The following is a 19,443-nucleotide window of genomic DNA, read 5'->3' as shown; positions in this document are numbered from 1 at the left end:
AGGCTTATTGAGAAAGTAAGGAGGCATGGGATCCAAGGGGACCTTGCTTTGTGGATCCAGAACTGGCTTGCCCACAGAAGGCAAAGAGTGGGTGTAGACTGGTCATGTTCTGCATGGAGGCCAATGACCAGTGGTGTGCCTCAGGGATCTGTTCTGGGACCTCTACTCTTTGTGATTTTTATAAATGACCTGGATGAGGAAGTGGAGGGATGGGTTAGTAAATTTGCTGATGACACAAAGGGTGGGGGTGTTGTGGATAGTGTGGAGGGCTGTCAGAAGTTACAATGGGACATTGGGACAAAACTGGGCTGAGAAGTGACAGATAGAGTTCAACCCAGGTAAGTGTGAGGTGGTTCATTTTGGTAAGTCAAATATGATGGCAGAATATAGTATTAATGGTAAGACTCTTGGCAGTGTGGAGGTTCAGAGGGATCTTGGGGTCCGAGTCCATAGGACACTCAAAGCTGCTGCGCAGGTTAACTCTGTGGTTAAGAAGGCATATGGTGCATTGGCCTTCATCAATCATGGGATTGAGTTTAAGAGCTGAGAGGTAATGTTGCAGCTATGTAGTACCCTTGGAGTATTGTGCTCAATTCTGGTCGCCTCACTATAGGAAGGATGTGGAAACCATAGAAAGGGTGTAGAGGAGATTTACAAAGATGTTGCCTGGTTTGGGGAGCATGCCTTATGAGAATAGGTTGAGTGAACTTGGCCTTTTCTCCTTGGAGCGATGGAGGATGAGATGTGACTTGATAGGGTTGTGTAAGATAATGAGAGGCATTGATTTTGTGGATAGTTAGAGGCTTTTCCCCAGGGCTGAAATGGCTAGCATGAGAGGGCGTAGTTATAAGGTGCTTGGAAGTAGGTACAGAGGAGTTGTCAGGGGTAAGTTTTTTACGCAGAGAGTGGTGAGTGCGTGGAATGGGCTGCTGGCAGTGGTGGTAGAGGTGGAAACGATAGGGTCTTTTAAGAAGCTCCTGGATGGATACACAAAGCTTAGAGAAATAGAGGGCTATGGGTAAAACCTAGATAGTTCTAAGGTAGGGATATGTTCGACACAGCTTTGTGGGCCAAAGGGCCTGTATTGTGCAGTAAGTTTTCTATGTTTCTATTGAGAGAACTTCTTGTGAAAGAAGGTATGTGAGTACCAAGAGTAGAAGTGGAATCTGCTGCATTTGAAGTGGGGGTGGCCCACTAGTGTCGTAGTTAGCACAAGGTTTTACAGCACCAGTGACCGGGGTTCAGTTCCTGTCACTGCCTATCAGCAGTTTGTTTGTGCACCAGGTGACCACGTGGGTTTTCTCTGGGTGCTCTGGTTTCCTCCCACAATCCAAAGATACACTGGTTGTTAGGTCAATTGGTCATTGTAAGTTGTCTCATGATAAGGGTCGGCTTAAATTGAGAGTTACTGGGCGAAGCAGCTCAAAGGACCAGGAAGGCTGACTCTGCATAGTATCTTAATAAAATATATTTTCAGTATTGAAAAGAAGTGGCCAAACTGTAATCTTAGCATTTCAAAAGGAAGGTGACTTTGACTAATTGTTTTGTAATCTGAGTTGTTAAGCCTCTTGGCTGAATGAGGAGAAGCACCTGATAGTGTAATAGTGTAATGGTTAATGCAGACAAGCATGTAATAATGTAATGGCTCATGAAGACGCACATTTAATAGTGTAATAGTGGAATGGTTCACATAACATTATTACAGCGCCAGTAACCCGGGTTCAAATCCCATGACTGTCTGTAAGGAGTTTGTATGTTCTATCTGTGACCATCATGGGTTTCTTCCGGATGCTCCAGTTTCGAAGACGCACAGGTTAGTAGGTTAATGGGTCAGAAGTGTGTAAATAGATGGTGGGGGGTGGTTAGGCAGGGCAGGGCAGATACCATGCTGTATCTCTAGGCAAATAAACACAAAATGCTGGAGGAACTCAGCATCTATGGGAAACATGAAACCGTCAACATTTTGTGCCAAGAGTCTTCATCAGGACTGGACAGAAAAGCCAGAATGAGAAGGTGGGAGGAGCAGAAGGAGTACAAGCTAGAAGGTGCTAAGTGAGACCAGGTGGGTGGAGGAGGAGGGCTTGAAGTGAGTAACATACCTTTTGTGACTGGTAACTGTTAATTGTCACATGTACCGGGATGCAGGAAAAATCTTCGTGTGCCAACTGTACAGATCTCTTCAAAATGTAAGAACATTGAGGTAGTACGAAGGGAACAGCAAATGTAGAATACACAATACTGTATAGTGTTACAGGTACAGGTTCTGTGCAGTTAAACAATAAGGTACGAGGACCAGGTCATGATCAAACACGGAAACTCCGCATGGCAATAAACTCCGTGTTTGACTGACTGTCTACAATGACTACAAGTGAGTATCAATTGTGTGTTGTTCGTCCTTCAGTCGAAGATAGACAGTCAGTAAATGATCTACCAAAGGAAATACCTGGTATTGCCAAAAACTGCTTATCTCTGAGTTCTGCAGGCTAGAAGAGAGCAAAATTCTCACCTTTGCTGTAATGGCTCAAAAACTGCCATGTTAGACTTACCAGTGAAAGTCACAGCAGAGCCCCAGACACAGTACTGTGTCGTGCTGCTGGCTTAGTATTGACTTATAAGCAATGAAGTGTGCAGATATAGTCCCTGCAAACTATCGACCATGCAGAATCTTTCAAAATGTCAATGAGTTAATGTTCCATTATTATGATATAAAAGCTTTCAGGTATAAATTCCATTATAGTTTGTTTAGATATCAAAACAATCCCATAAAAATGTGTGGAAAGAATTAATGGCCTGCACCGTCTCTTGGTGTGCAACAACTTCTTGGGCTCATATCCCCCTTGAAAAGGGAAACTATTATTGAGCAAACCAGTTCTGAACTTTATAGCAAAAACACTACATTATTTATGAACTTCATTGCTAGGAAATGGAAAACATTTCTTGTCCAATTCTGTTTGCAGCTTTCTCCCTCCCAGCCCTCAGATAACGAAAGCCTGAATTATGCACACATACACACAACTGGGCATTTGGGAGACTGGTGGAATGGATATGACATCTCCTCCTGCGCTGCAGCCACCTCTACCCCATTACAGACATGCACAGACACATAAACATGCACACATTCACCTTTGCTGACTTGTGAACAATTTGGGCTGCAAGCAGTTATAGGAACAGAATTTGTAAATTGGGGAGGACCCATACCCTTCATGTCCCACTGCAATCTGTGGGGAAGGGACTAAATCACCTCCTCATGCTTAACCAGCTGTCAGGGGTGTTAAAGCACCAAATATTTCTAACATTCAATCAATCACCAAAATGTTCCAAGCTCTTTGGGAGAAAGAAAAGTATTCGAAGTAGAAACAATGTGTTTGTTTGGTAGTTGGAATGATGCAGGTCATTTTTGATTTAATTTGCCAAGTAAATCCTTGGTGTGTTATGAAGAATCTTTTGCATTTAATTTTCTTATCCCATCAAGAAAACAAAAGTCAGTTTTCAATTTGCTGTCAATGAATGTAATCATTGTATGGTTTCCTAGTTCACAATAAATTCAATGGGAAATAAGAATTAGACAGCCTCTAGGTGACAAATCGACAGTGTTCCTAGCAGTTTAGAGTAAAAGTGTCAAACTATCTAATAGTTTTACAGCAAAAAGGCATTCAGACATGACAGAAGCAACATAACGTTCACACACATGCACATACGCATGCACATGTACACACGTACCTTTCCATATAGATAAGCATCCATGCATACGTTTATAGAGCTACCACATCACAAATGTACACTCACGTTCACACACACACATACACACACTCTCACACACACACAATGACACACACAAACACACTCACACACACAGACACACACATACGCACTCAGACATACATGCACACACTCAGACACACACACACTCACACAAATGCACTCACACATACCCACACACACATGCACACACAGACATGTACACACTGATACACACACGCTCACACACACGCACTCACACATACATACCCACACACAATGACAAACACACAAACACACTCACAAACATACATATACACAAACACACCCACAAACACATACACACACACACACACACACACACACACACTCACATACGCACTCACACACAGCACACAAACACTCATACATATTCACGCACCCACACACACACAAACACAGAAAGTCAGATAATGAAGTTTGTACTTTGTTTTATCTCAATTTCTGCTGGACAAGGATTAAAGCACAAACCTGCATTTAGGTAATTTGCCAGACCCCATTTGTACATCAGGTTACACAGACTGCATTAGAACCAAATCACAACAGTGGAGCACTATGTGAAACCACTGTTACTCTGCACAAGTGACAGAAGACAAATTTCCGCAAATCCCCAAAAAAATTTCTGTAGAAATGCCATTCTACAAAAATGGCAACAACTTTATGGACCCTGTACAGATTACAGAGGAGCGGGTGTTTGCTGACTTGAAACAAATCAGGACAGACAAATCCCAAGGGTCTGTGAAGGTACAGAAAATTTGTGAATGACACCGAGATGGAGGTGTAGTGGGAGTGAAGAGGACTACCGTGGCTTGCAGTGGGAATTGGACCTGCTGAAAAATATGCGCTGAGAAATGCAGATAGAATTTAAGTGCGAAATGTTGCACTTCAGTAGGACCAATCAGGGCAGGTCTTACACAGTGAATGGTAGGGCATTGAGGAGTGAACATGGGAATACAGGTCCATAATTCATTGGAAGTGGCATCACAGGTAGATAGGGTTGTAAAGAAAGCTTTTTGCACATTCCCCTTCATAAACCAAGTAGTGAGTACAGGAGATGGGATGTTATGTTGAAGTTATATAAGGCATTGGTGAGGGCTAATTTGGAGTATTGTATCTGAGAAAAATGTAAATAAGGTTGATAAGCACAGAGAAAATTTACACAAATGTTGCTGGGACTGGAGGACCTGAGCATGCATGGACTTTATTTTTTGGAATGTAGAAGGTTGAGAGGAGATTTTATATAGGTATACAAAATTATGAGGGGTGTAGATAGGGAAAATGCAAGCAGTTTTTGTTCCACTGAGGTTGTGTGGGACAACAACCAGAGGTGGTTAAGGGTTAGGATGAACGATGAGAAGTATAAGGGGAACATGAGGGGGATCTTCTTCACTCAGAGGGTGTTGAGAGTGTGGAATGAGCTTTACAGCGCAAGTGGTGAAAGCAAGCTCAATTTCAATGCTTAAGAGAAGTTTGTATAGGTACATGGTAGTGGGAATATGGGAAACTATGGTCCCTGATGCAGATCGATGACAGTAAACAGTTTCAATGGCTTGGCATGGACTAGATGGACTGAAGGGCGTACTTCTGTGTTGTACTTTTCTTTAAACTATTTTTGTAAAACTGGGATCTCCTACTTCAGATCTAGGCTGATTTATCATGTGTACATCAAAACACAAGTGAAATATGCAGTTTGTGGTACACAGCCTCAGGATGAGCTGGGGGCTGCTCACAAGTATTTCAATGCTGTGCAATGACCTCTCTGTAATGGACAATGAAGCAACCAGTCAGAATAATCTCCATGATATACATGCAGAAATTTGCTGGAGTCTTTGGTGACATAACAAGTCTCCTCAAACTCCAAATGAAATTTAACTACTGCCATGCCTTGTTTGTAATTACATCAATATTTTGGGCCCAGGATAGATCCTCAGAGATGTTGACACTCAATAATTTGTATGTTATGTACTTAATATTTCAGTAATATTTCAGTAATATTGTAAATAAGTTGTTTGATTAAGAATTCTTTGTTGTTTACATAATGTATTGCGAGTTATCTATAAAAGTGCATAAATGGCATACATCATTATGTCACCACGTGATGTATGCATAACTCACTTAAAGTAAAAAGCAACAAACTAAAACTTACATTTCAGATTCCCATCTTTTCATTTCAATTAGTTTCACGTTTTAAAGTTACAAAACATAGCAGTGGCAATAAGGAATTTTTAAATCAAACCTGAAATGACTACCTACTTGTTGAAGAGCAGTGAGATGTTCAAGTTTTTAAAAAAACATAGCAAGAAAAAAAAGCACAGTACATTTTTCTCTTTGGGGCAGCATGTTTTCTTCACAATTAAGATGAAAGAAAAGGCAGAAAATGAAAGAATTCATAGATACAGAAACAGTGAGTACTGGGTGATAATAATCATAAAAAGAACAAAAGTGGCTGACTACAAGAGAAAGATTGGGGCATTTGATTACACAACAGTTTACTGAACAATGAATACTGAGCAGATTGATCAGTATTTTAAAGCAAATGGAACTGCTGATGAAAAGTGAGTGGCAATTTTCTTGTGTGTATTGGATTTAAAGTCATACAGTTTACTCAGAAGTTTGACTGCTCCAACCAAAACAGCTGGAATAAACTTTGCTGATATCATGAAAGTAAAGCAGGAACATTTAGAACTGAAACCATGGTTGATTGTAGAATACTGTATGTTTCATAAGCAGAATCAAAAAGAAGGGGAGTCCATGGCTGAATTGAAAAGAAGGTCAGTGCATTGTCAGTTTGGTAATGGGCTTAATAATGTACTGAGAAATCATTTATCTCATGGAATCTTACAAGAAAACATTGAAAAATGACCACTAACTGAAGCACAATTTAGATTTAAAAGAGGTGTTGTAATAGTCGTGTCAATGGAAACAGCAGATTAAATGCAGGCAGGAATGAAAGTGAACGTGAAGAAACTTGCTACGTCTAATCAGAAAATGGCTAGGCTGAACAAATTGTGTTACAGTTGTGGCAGGAGCTCACGCACACTAGACCAATGCAGGTTTAAAGAAGAAACTTGCAGAAAATGCAATAAAATAGGACACATACAAAGAGCATGTTGGGCAGACAAAAATGAATGAACTGCACAGGGAAGAGAAAAAAAATAAAAACTGAAGTTGCAATTTCAAAAAAAAGCATTAACTAAAAGGATTCAAATGATTTAAAGTACATTAATTATCAATGTATACAGTATACAACCCTGAGATTTGTCTTCCCACAGATAGCCATGAGACAAAGAAAACTGGAAAACTAGAAAGAAAAAATGTGCCATGGAAATGGAAGAGGATAAAACAAAATATAATTTCTTGAGAAATTAACAAATTCAGACATACTCACAAAAAAACTGGAAGAAGTAAAAGGAAGGAAGATAAAGAAAAACAAGAAATTGAAAAGCAGAGAAGGGATAGGGAGAGATTGAAATTGGAATCAAGAGCGAGATAAAGAGGGAAGCTGGGTCCAGGAGAGGATTGACAGATCCAGAGACAAAAGCTGAGAAAAGGAGATGAAAGGTGCCCCGAGCTGCCAGAACCACTTCTTGCCATTTCAGTGTCAACTTCTGCAACTACCATGGAGGAGGCCCCAGAACCTGAGATTAATTTTGCAGCCACAAGTCTCATTTCCAAGCAGTGACCTCCCTTGTCAGGAAAGACATTATCACACCACACATGACTATAGCTTAAGACCTAAATGGGAAAATTTTAAATTTGCAGTTCTGTGGATGTCTACATAGGAGTTGTATTATATAGTATTCTGAAATAAGGCTAAAAGATAAGAATCTTAATAAAGACAAAGATCTCACTTTAAGTAAGAATTGGAATATGATTTTAAACAAAGTGGGACAGCAGAAGTCTGATTGGTTGAGGACTAACCAATCAGGAAGGACAGAAATTGAGTATGTATACCATCGGACTAGACCTCCCTAGCCATCGTCCATGATGAGATTAGCAGAGTTTGTTGTTGAAATAATGGTTAAAGTTGACACCTGTACCCAGATGGAAGTCCAAGAAGAGTTTATACATCATATAAGTCAGTGGAGCAATAGATTCTTCTTTTTTACTGTGTATATAGTTGAGATGCATCTCTATTGAGTTGGTTATATCTAAGTAGGAAGATGTGTTGTGTGTTAATATTTGAGTAATACTGTGAAAGTATTGTTTGACTAAGCATTCTTTGCTGTTTACAAATTGCATTGTGGGTTACTGTAAATGCTATACGTTATCACACCACCACGTGATGCATGTGCACCTTGCTTAAAGTAAAAAATGCTCTAAGACTCAGATTTCAGACTCTCATTTTTCCTTTCAAATTAATTTAATGTTTTTGAGTTACAAAGCATAAAAGAAATTGATGATTTGTTCCGCTGTTGATCCCTTGATGAGGTCTGGTTTGTGTTCCCTCGACTTCTCCTTCCTGAAGTTCACGATCAGTTCCTTGGTCTCTCTGATGCTGAGTGCAAGGTTGTTGTTGTGACACCACTGATCCAGCTGATCTCTCTCTCCTGTACACCTCCTTATCATCATTGGAAATTCTGCCAACAATAATTGTGTTGTCAGTAAATTTATTGATGACACTTGATGACACTTGAGCCACACAGTCATAGGGGTAGAAAGAGTAGAGCAGTGGGCTAAGCACATATCCCTGTGGTGCACCAGTGTTGATTGACAGTGAGGAAAAGTCGAGGGATCCAGTTAGAGATAAGGATGAATGAAGGCCCAAGCTTCAGAGCTTGTTGAGCAGTACTGAGGGCATGATTGTGTTGAACGCTGAGCTAGGTTCGATAAATAGCAGCTTGGCATAGGTATTGCCATTGTCCGGTGATCCAAGGCCGAGTGGAGAACCTGTGAGATCATGTCTGTTGTAGACCTATTGTGGTGATAGGTAAATCGTGGCAGGTCCAGGACCTTGTTTAGGCTAGAGTTGATTCTAGCCATGACCAACCTCTCACTACAAATCTGACAATCTTGCGGTTGATTTTAAAGGAAGAATGATTGCGACACTGCATCAACATTTAACTCAGAACATGAAAAGTGAATCTAGGAATATTTACCTTGAAATTGATCCCCGATGAGTAGCACTAAAGTGCACGATGTTTTCATTGCAATACACTGCATTTGTCTAGCACTGACTCCAGGAGAATGTGTGCCAAGCCATGTTACTAACCTAAATCATATCACCTGGGACGAATTTCAAAGCAATTGCTTGGCTGTGATGTCTGTTGGTGACATTTATCACTTCTTAGTATTTAGCCCAAAAGAAAAGTCAGAGAATTCAGTAAAATTACTAATTTCAAAGCGTGCTCCTCAAATGAAGCCCTAAATACTCTAGATGTGTGAGGAATCTGTTTCTCACACATTCTGCATTAAATGCATATGCATTAGGCAGTGTATTCATCACATTCGAAACTGAATAATTTGGCTCATCCTACACACTTAACTGCATATCAACACTCTATTAAAGGCGAGGGCATGGTACCATCTAATAGCAGAAACAATTAGCCATTCTGAAAGTGTGCAGAGTGCATTGCAACTACCAGTAGATGATAAAGAGCAGGACAAAGGGATTTTGTGGTGCTACGTGAGCTTGGCAAAATTTCACATTTTTCCATATCTTTCCAAGGTTTAAATGTCAAGTGATTACATTTTTAAACTTTGCTTGCATGAACAGTAAATAGGATAGTCTGTAGGCATTCAAATTTCCATTTCTGACGCTGCCCATAACTCACTTGTTAGTCTTGAGTAATGCAGTCATGATAGCAAGCACCCAGGCACACTGACCTCCATAAAGTGCTTCCATATATATTGAATAGGTCATAAATATGCCAGAAATGGAGATGTCTATAATGACTATATGGATGTAGATAGCTGCCTTGTGCAGTTCCAACTGTGCTCTGAATACATCTACATGTTTATACTGATATTCACTGACTGAATATATTCTTGAAAATTTATAGTAAATACTTTTAAAACATAGTTTTATTTGCAAAGTGTTTGTTGAAGGTTTTCATCATGGCTTCATCATAAAAATATTGCAGAAAGGCTGCTTTCAGATGATGACATAAATCACCATTTAAACATCAAAATGCATCAGCACATATCATGCTAAATAGTATGTTTGTACCAATTCCAGTCAGTTTAATGTTGCATCGTTATGGTTCGAGCTTTCTGGGGGTATGGTCTCAAGCATACAGGATGAAGACTGTAGATTATAAGCAAAGTTAGGCCATTCAGCTATCAAGGTTGCTCTGCCATTCCATCATGGCTGATTTAGTTTCGCACTCGTCCTCATTCTCCTGCCTTCTTCTCATAACTTTTGACACCCTGGCTAATAAAGAACATATCAAACTCTGCTTTAAATATACCCAATAACTTGACCTCCACAGCTGTCTGCAGCAAAGGATTCTACAGATACATCACCCTGCTGGTAAAGAAATTTCTCCTCAACCCTGTTCTAAAGGGACATCCTTTCTGGTCCTGGACACTGCAGGAAACATCCTCTCCGTATCCACTCTATCCACTCCTTTCAATATTCGATGGGTTTCAATGAGAACCCCCCTCATTCTTCTAAAATCTAGTGTGTACAGACCCAAAGCCATCAAATGCTCCTCATATATTAACCCTTCCATTCCCGGAACATTCTCGTGAACCTCCTCTGGCCCCCCTCCAATGCAAGCACATCCTTTCGCAGATAAGGAACCCAAAACTTCTCCCCACATTCTAAGTGTGATCTTATCAATATTTGACAAAGCCTTAGCATTTCATACTTGTGTTTATATACTGGTCCCCTCAAAATGAATGTAACTTTGTACTTTCCTTCCTTACCACCAACTTAACCTGCAAGTTAGCATCCAGGAATCCTGTGCGAGGACTCCCAAGTCTCTTAAACCTCTGATTTCTGAATTTTCTCCCCATTTAGATAATAATTTGCCCCTTTATTTCCTTATATCAGAGTGAAGAAATTAGACTTCATAAGGCAGCAAAATGGCATCAGAGGAAAGAGATACTCTTTGGCAAAGAGAAAGTGAGGTAGTGAAAATTATTTGTACTTCTTCAGACTGGGCCAATCATCTTCCAATCCAGGGATATTTCTGTGGTTAATATGTGGGACAGTTAAGGCCTGGGCTAGATGTCCTGCTCACCTGAGGAAGGTAAAACATCTTCTATGGCCTCTCCTTTTCAGGCATAATGATCACAATAGGATCTCTGGTGGGCTTGCCGTGCAGGAGATCACTCACATTGGCCTCTCCTACACTACTGTGCCCAGAGCAGCACCTTCACGTGGTGTCCCTGTCCTTACTGAGTTTGCTATGTCATGGTGCGACCGGGTGTCCAGCGGTATAACTGGGCAGGCAGGCTGGGCACATCAGCCTTGGCTGGCAGCCAATCTAACAGAAGGACAACTCTGATTCCAAACCCGTGTAAATGGGACTCTTTAGTTCTGCTGGGCAGTCTGACTTGGAGAAGGAAAACTCCGATCCTCAACCTACAGCCTTGCAGTTGCCGTAGTCTTCGCAGCTCGCTGCGCCATTGTGGAATGTCCCCCGGCCTAAAGAGTGGAATCGATCCACGCACACCGATCCTCACTATAAACTTATGGAGTGCAGATGGGAAGAAAAGTCTGACAGCGATGGAGAAGGCGTGAAACAACAGGTGTTGGATGACACTGGGAGTCGCAGTCTCAACTCTGTCTGGAGGCGGCTCAGACCCATCTATCTATCTATCTGTTGACTGGAAGCAACAACAGCATTCAGAAGCCCTCTGGGTGACCAAGAGCCCTCTTCAGGGATAGCACTGCCTGCTCTGGATGGAGATAGACTTAGAAAAGGTGGTCCTAAAAAGCTTACCTCACCACCTCCTGGTTGGTTCAACATGGCCAATGGGCATCTCATTCAATCAAGCAGAATCAGGTTTATTATCACTGGCATGTGGCATGAAATTTGTTAGCAGCAGCAGTTCAATGCAATACATAATCTAGCACAGAGAAAAACAAATAATAAAAAATAAAATAAAACATAATAACATGTAACACTTGCTTTGCCTATTGTAGGGATGGCCAACCTATGGCACATGTGCCAGCAGTGGTGCGTTGCACCCCAGTGATAATAATAAAAAAGTAAGCCTACTCATGCAAAAAGTATTAACCAAAAACTGATTTGTAGAAAAAAATCACAGGAATTCAAGTAGCTTAGAGCTAGGAATGGGTTTTACTGAGAATAAATCTAAAACTTAGCAATTATTTTTAGCAATTTTATTATTTTGTGCTCATCTTTTGGTGAATGTTATCTTCTTTCACATTAATCTGCTTTCAATTTAAAAATAGTGTTCAACGAGTCAAACTAGGAAAGGAAGACTTTTGTTTTGCAGTTGTTCCATAACTGTTCAATACACGTTTGATACTTGTTTGATCCTGAGGCACCAGGCGTCTGCAACAGCAGTGCGTCGCAGGTTTTTGCCAGTCAGTTTACAACTGACACTCGTGCACTACGGAGTTGTGCTTTGTTCGTCCTTTGTGAATGCTTGCAGTTTTGTACTTTTTTGAAAATTAAGCCTTGTTTTTACATTCAGTTACCCATCACAGTGCAAAAGAAAATAAGCAATAGAAAAGCAGAAAGTGATAGTAAGCATGAATTCAATGAACAGTGGGAAAATGAGTCCTTATTTATAGCGAGTCCGTCAGGAAAACCGTTGTGCATTGTTTGTGAAAACACTTTCTCATATAATAGAAGACATGATCTTAATAGACCTATAAAACACAAAATCAGACTGAGGTAGATGGAAAACTGAAGCTAGTGCTTGGGTATGAGTTATGGAAAGAATATGTGATTAAGAAAAAGGAACAAATCAAAAGAGGACAAAATATATTTGTTAAAAGTCTCATTAAGGTAAGTAATGCTCATCTTGTTTTTATATTAAATCAATATATCATATAAAAATGCTAAATATGTCTATATTAACATATTTTTACAAGAACTGAATGGGGGTACAAGAATTGTATGGCACATCTGAACTTGTACATGAAAAAAACTGATGCATGCAATATAAAAGGTTGACCACCCCGGCCTAGCGGCTTAATATAGGGGTTGATAAATCTGGTTTGGGTGGATGCTGCATGATGTGTCTGCTGTTACAAGTCAGTATCTCGAAATAACAAATACTACGCAAACAACACACACAAAGTGCTGGTGGAACACAGCAGGCCAGGCAGCATCTATAGGGAGAAGCACTGTCGATGTTTTGGGCCGAGATGCATCGTCAGGACTAATCGAAAGGAAAGATAGTAAGAGATTTGAAAGTAGTGGGGGGAGGGGGAAATGTGAAATGATAGGAGAAGACCGGAGGGGGTGGGGTGAAGCTAAGAGCTGGAAAGGTGATTGGTGAAAGTGATACAGAGCTGGAGAAGGGAAAGGATCATGGGACGGGAGGCCTAGGGAGAAAGAAAGGGGGAGGGGAGCACCAGCATTTTGTGCCGACTGTGCTTCTTCCTATAGATGCTGCCTGGCCTGCTGCGTTCCACCAGCATTTTGTGTTCTCCCTCTGGTGCTCCCCCTCTCCCCCTTTCTTTCTCCCGAGGCCTCCCGTCCCATGATCTTTTCCCTTCTCCAGTTCTGTATCACTTTTGCCAATCACCTTTCCAGCTCTCAGCTTCACCCACCCTCTCCTGTCTTCTCCTATCATTTCGGATTCCCCCTCCCTCTTCCACTTTCAAATCTCTTATTATCATTTCTTTCAGTTCGTCCTGACGAAGGGTCTTGGCCCGACACATCGACAGTGCTTATTCCTATAGATGCTGCCTGGCCTGCTGTGTTCCACCAGCATTTTGTGTGTGTTGCTTGAATTACCATCATCTGCAGAGTTTCTCGTGTTTGCGTTTTTAAACAGTACACAATATGTGATTACACTTTATAACTCTTACTTTGACTATATGGTTGTAGAGAAACAAAATACATTTTAAAAAAAGGGCCTAAATCTTTTTAAACAATCTGTACACAAAGCTGGAGATCGCTCATAGGCTGATCGGTCCCCATCGACCTCCTTCGAGCGTCGCTGCCCTTCGGACCCTCGCTCCGAGTCCACTCCGTCCGGCGGTCTACCAACTCTCTCCATTCGCATCTTCTCTCTTCATCCCTCTCTCTCTCTTCATCTTTTTCTCTCTCTTTCTGGCAAAAGCCCAGGAAATCAAACTGTTTCCAGAATCACAAGACAGGGCAACAAAATCCTGATTGGCTCACATGCATGAACAGTCCGGTTATCTCCAGCCATAACCTAAACGTTGCTGCTACAGAGAAACCGTTACTTCAGGAGTGAACATTACAAAAAAAAACCCATTGCATTAGCAGTGAAACCTTACAGTGTGTTATACTCCCCCCCCCCAGCACCAAATTTAGCCATGTCCTCATGACTTCGAGTTAATTCAACAACCCTTCCTGCAAAACACAAAGCCCAATCCAGGTGCAAAAGGCAGTGACATAGCTCCCCAAACCAGTAGAGATCACATCCTGTTCCCCATGTGCTATGTAGGCCAACCTATCCAGTGGTCTCCTAATTCTCTGAGAGCTCCGTACCCCCTCACCTAACTCCTCAGGCTCAGACACTGCTGGGGATACTTTGGGCCCACTTGGTGAGTCCTCCCCCGACCTATCACTTGTGTCCCCCTGCAACGCAGAGCCCTCTTTCCCATGTCCAGGTCCTGCTTCCTCTGCTTCAGGGTCCTGCTGTAATCCAGGCTGCCTACAGATAGCCCCCTCCACCTCACCTGACCTGGGAGGAGGGCCAGGAGTCTCTTCCTCAATCAATGGGGAGTTAGCAAAGGGCAGCATGTACCACATATCCAGATCATCATCCTCCGAATCAGTATCCCTCTCAGGGGTGGGGCCCAGCCCAGCCTCTCCCACTGTGGGCCCTGCAGTCGCCCCGTGTTTTCGCAGAGTCCTCTTACTAGGTGTAGGGTCCAAGTCGGGCTCTGGGTCTACCTGCACCTCTTGTCCCAGTGCAACAGGTCATTCCGATGGAGAACCTTGACAGGCCCAATCCCCTCCTCTGGTTTCACCTGGAAAACTGGGGGTTTTGCCAATCTCCCGGCAGGAGTTCAGAGATCCTCACTTTCTGATCGTACCTCCTCTTATTTCCTTGATTCTGCTTGGCGGCCGCAACCCCAGTCAATTCAAAAGCCTTTTTCAGCTCTCTCCTCATATCAGACACATACCTCAGATAAGGCTTTGGTTGTAAGTCACCCTCGTCAGTCCCAAAACAAAGGTCAATTGGCAACCTCGCCCTGCACCCAAACATCAGATAATATGGCGAGTACCCGGTAGCTTCATTTCGTGTAGAGTTGTAACTATGGATCAAATGCCCAATATGTTGACTCCACCTGCTCTTCTTGCTGATCTCCAGGGTCCCGAGCATGTCTAGCAAGGTCCGATTAAACTTCTCAGGCTAAGGATCGTCCTGCGGATGATAGGTTGTGGTTGTGGACTTCTCAACTTGTAGCATGCCCAATAACTCATAGATGAGTCTGCTCTCAAAGTCCCATCCCTGGTCACTATGTATCTGCCAGGGAAGGCCATAATAAATGAAATACTTCTCCCATAACACTTTTGCCACCTTAGTTGCCCTCTGGTCCCAGGTAGGAAAAGCCTGAGCATATCTGGTGATGACTAAGACATTCACCGTGTTGCTGGTGTTGGGTTCTATGGACAGGAAATCCATACACACCAGGTCTGTGAGTGGGACGGGGGAGCTGCCCGCGTAGGCAGTGTCTTCCGCCATATGTGGTGAATGTACAGCTTGCAGTATTCTTCAAACTCTGACTTCATTCGGGGCCAGTAAAATCAGTCCCTGAGCATTCCATAGGTCTTTTCCACCCCCAAATGCCCAGAATCATCATGAAGTGACTTCAACGCAATCCTCGAATACTTCTCCAGCAGGCAATGCTGAGATCGGTCTGGGGGTGACGTGACCTGGTATAAGATCTGGTTCTTCAACTCCAACTGAGGCCATTCTTTCACTAATGGAGGTGTGTTTTGTCTTCTCTGCCTGAGCCATGTCTCCCCTTTCAACGGCAGACCAAATAGTGCCAATGGCCGGATCATCTCGCTGAGCCGCTGCCACTTCTCCAGAACTCAATTCTGGGGAATTCCAGCAGCTGATTTGTCTTCAGCGCCGTCAGGTTAGAGTAAACGTGGGGCAGAGTATCATCAGAAGTTCCAATTTGATCCACTGCTCGACCCTGCCTCTCCTTTTCCTCTGCCTTCACTGTGATGGCAAAATGACACATGGCCTTCACCCCAGGGGCAGGAACACTCTCCTACTCCTCATCCCTGTCCAGTCCCACATGCGCTCGTCGGGACAAAGCATCCGCATCAATGTTCCGGCTCCCGGATCGGTACTTCAGGCTGAAATCATAAGCAGACAACACTGCCAGCCACCGATGGCCTGTGGCATCCAGTTTTGCCAAGTTCAGGATATAAATTGGGGGGGGGGGGTGTCCGTTCTCACCTCAAACTTGGCCCCATAGAGGTAGTCACTCAGCTTATCCAACACTGCCCATTTCAACACCAGGAATTCCAACTTGTGCGTGGGATAGTTTCTCTCGGAGGATGACAAACTCTGGCTGATGAACACCACAGGCCTCAACCCAGTGCCCTGTTCCTGATACAGGACGCCTGCTAAACCCTCTCGGCTAGCATCTGTGTGTAGTACACACGGCGATCAGGGGGTCCACAAAAGCCAGCACCAGCACCTGGGGCAGCAGCTCCTTCACAGACTGAAAAGCCTCCTCACATTTTACATCCCACCTCTGTCCAAAGGGCTCCGACAGGTTTAGATATACTCCCCCCTCCTGTCCTTTCTTCCCCAAGGGAGGGTAACCACACAGAAGCTGAGTCACTTTAGCATAGCCCTTCACTAATCTCTGATAATAGCCACAGAACCCAAGAACGAGCACAGAGCGCTCACAGTCTGGGGCCTTGGCCATGTGTTCACTGCTTCTATCTTAGCCGGGTCTGCAGCTACTCCATCCGTGAGATTGTGTGTCCAACATAGCTAACAGGCGTTTTGCAAAACTGGCACTTGTCCAGGGAAAGTTTTAACCCTTCAGCTTTCAGGAGGCCAAGCACTTTCAGCAGCCTTGCTTCATGTTCTTCCAAGTTGGGCCCAAACACTATGAGGTCATCCAAATACACCAACACCTCAAGCAAGTTCATATCCCCCACCATCTTCCCCATGACACACTGGAAGGTTGCAGGGGCTCCCGATATGCCCTGGGGCATCCTTTCAAACTGGAAGATTCCCAGGGGACATATAAATGCCGTTTTCTCTTTGTTGGCCTTACTTATTGGGATCTGATAATATCCACTCCTCGAGTCCAGCACACTAAACTACCTCACACCACTCAGACAGGCCAGCGCGTCCTTGACCCTCGGGACTGTATACTGGTTGGGGACGGTGCGCCTGTTCAGAGTCCTATAGTCCACACACATGCATACCTTCCAGTTCTTCTTCCGGACCACTATTGGGGACACACAAGGGCTTTGGGACTCAGCGATGATTCCAGCTTCCTTCAACTTGCACAAGTGCTGCCACGTGTCTTCCATGTCTGCAGGGGCCAGTTGCCGTGACCTCTCTCAGTCACCTGGATAGTGTGACGAGTGTTCTTGGAGCAGCTCACATCAAATTTCCCAATGGAAAAGATACCTTCCTACTTCAACGTCTTCCCTACCAGCCTCCTTTTCCAACCTGGCAGCACAGGGGAGTCCCTGAAGTTGAATGACTCAGCTGTCAACTTTCCCCCCTTTTCCAATTGTTTCTCCCCGGCGTACCTCATGGGGGCACTAGCCATTACCGTCACTGGGAATAAATGCACCAGGGGCATCCCCCACTTGAAGGTGACCTCCCTCTTCGTAGTGTTCCTGACAATCACTGCCATCCTGCTCACCGAGGGCTTCTGCAATTCGGGCCTCCCCAGTAGCCCAGCAGGAAATCCCGACTCCCTCTCATGCTCTTCCAGAGCATCCACCAAGAGGGCTTCATCCTCAAGCACTCCGGGAAATTTCGGGGTCCCCATCACTCTTGCTACTTCTCCGGGCCATACCACCATTGGCTTCGACTGGGTGAAGCACACAGTCCCTCGCCTGAGGTCGTTATCCGACCCATTGCTGCCACGCACTTCCTCAAAAGCAGCCCGAAACACTGGGTGCACGGACAACGTCCCCAAAAAGCTCTCAATCGACTTCTCCTTGCAGACTCCCCATGAGCCTCCTCACAGATTCAGATTCCGATTCAGATTCAGTTTATTGTCATTTAGAAACCACAAATGCAATGCAGTTAAAAAATGAGACAACGTTCTCCAGAATGATATCACAAAAGCACATGACAAAACAGACTACACCAGAAAATCCGCATAACGTTTGGCAATCCCTAATCCAGAGTCCGGAGAGGTTGCTGCGTATTAATATTGCGCTACCGTCTTAGCGCGTTCCCTGGAAAGGAGCTCCAATCCCACCAGACAAAACAAGACCAAAAACTAAAGCTCCAAGACCTGCTCAAAACCACACAGTTACAACAGTGCAAACAATACCATAATTGATAAAAAAGAACAGACCATAGGCACAGTAAAAATAGTCCAAAGATGTTAAAAGACTATAAGTTTGAAAGAAACCACCACACAGTTTCCACAAGTCCTCAGGGTCCTGATTCACTCATCATCCCACGCAGGTGACAGAAGGGAAATACCCCCGCTATGGACTTCCACGGCACCGTTGGACTCAGCCTTGCAGAAGCAGCACTTACTGAAAGCGACCTGACTGCAGTGGAGTTGGAATCCATCGAACCTCCGAGCCTCCGACCATCCCCTACGGCACAGCTTCTCCGAGCACCATCCTCTGCCGAGCGTATTACGATGCCCCAGCCAATGGCCATTGGCAACGCGACCCCGAGGACTGGGGGCCTGTTCTTCCCAGCAGAGACCTGGACCTCACAGCAGCAGCAACGAAGAAGGTCTTCCTGGTGATTTCCAGATGTTCCTCCATGCTCCCACGTCTGTTTTCAATTGATTATGATTGTGCAAGGCACCCCACTTCACAAATAACAGATAATCAGCTCCGGAGTGGCCGCTGCAAGCTGGGTCGCACCGCTATTTTGCCCCCTTCAAGAGGGGTGTTGGGATCCACAGGAGTTGAAATGCTGCCCTGCTCAACAGGGTCTGGACAAACCAGCACCACTGTATCAAGAACCTCAGACACTCCCATTTCAGCCTCCGAGAACTCCAGTTTCACTGACAAATAACCATCGTATGGATAATCACCGGCACTGAGGCCCCAGATCTCCAGTGCACTGAATGGTGTCAATGGTAAATGCTTCAGATACCGGTTGTAAAACTAATGGTACAGTAACGTGACCTGCGACCCGGTGTCGAGTATGGCTTTAACATAAATATCCTCTATCTGTAGCGACACACTGGAGCGTGGTCCCACTAAGCCTTCAGGAATAGGGTCTTTTGCTTTTGGGAGTTCCTTGGTACATTGCTGGGAACATGTTCCCCCAGAGACAACAGACCGTTCGCGCCCTGGGTCTCCTCTAAGTTTCCCAACGACTCTCCCTGCTGAGGTACCCAGGGGTTCA

The 19,443-nt window shown here is 43.9% G+C and overlaps 1 long non-coding RNA gene across 1 annotated transcript in view; it reads right to left on the bottom strand.

Moving 5' to 3' along the window:
* Positions 1-19,443, bottom strand: part of LOC132397787 (uncharacterized) — a 138,926-nt gene that overhangs the window by 3,692 nt on the left and 115,791 nt on the right. The window contains exon 2 of the long non-coding RNA XR_009513446.1: positions 2,100-2,177. This is a non-coding gene — a long non-coding RNA (uncharacterized LOC132397787). The remainder of the gene's footprint in view (positions 1-2,099; positions 2,178-19,443) is intronic.

The sequence above is a fragment of the Hypanus sabinus genome, chromosome 8, assembly GCF_030144855.1.
Source record: "Hypanus sabinus isolate sHypSab1 chromosome 8, sHypSab1.hap1, whole genome shotgun sequence".
In the NCBI taxonomy this organism is placed as follows: Eukaryota; Metazoa; Chordata; class Chondrichthyes; order Myliobatiformes; family Dasyatidae; genus Hypanus; species Hypanus sabinus.
Note: the sequence above shows the minus strand (reverse complement) of the source record. Positions and strands in the feature narration are given on the sequence as shown.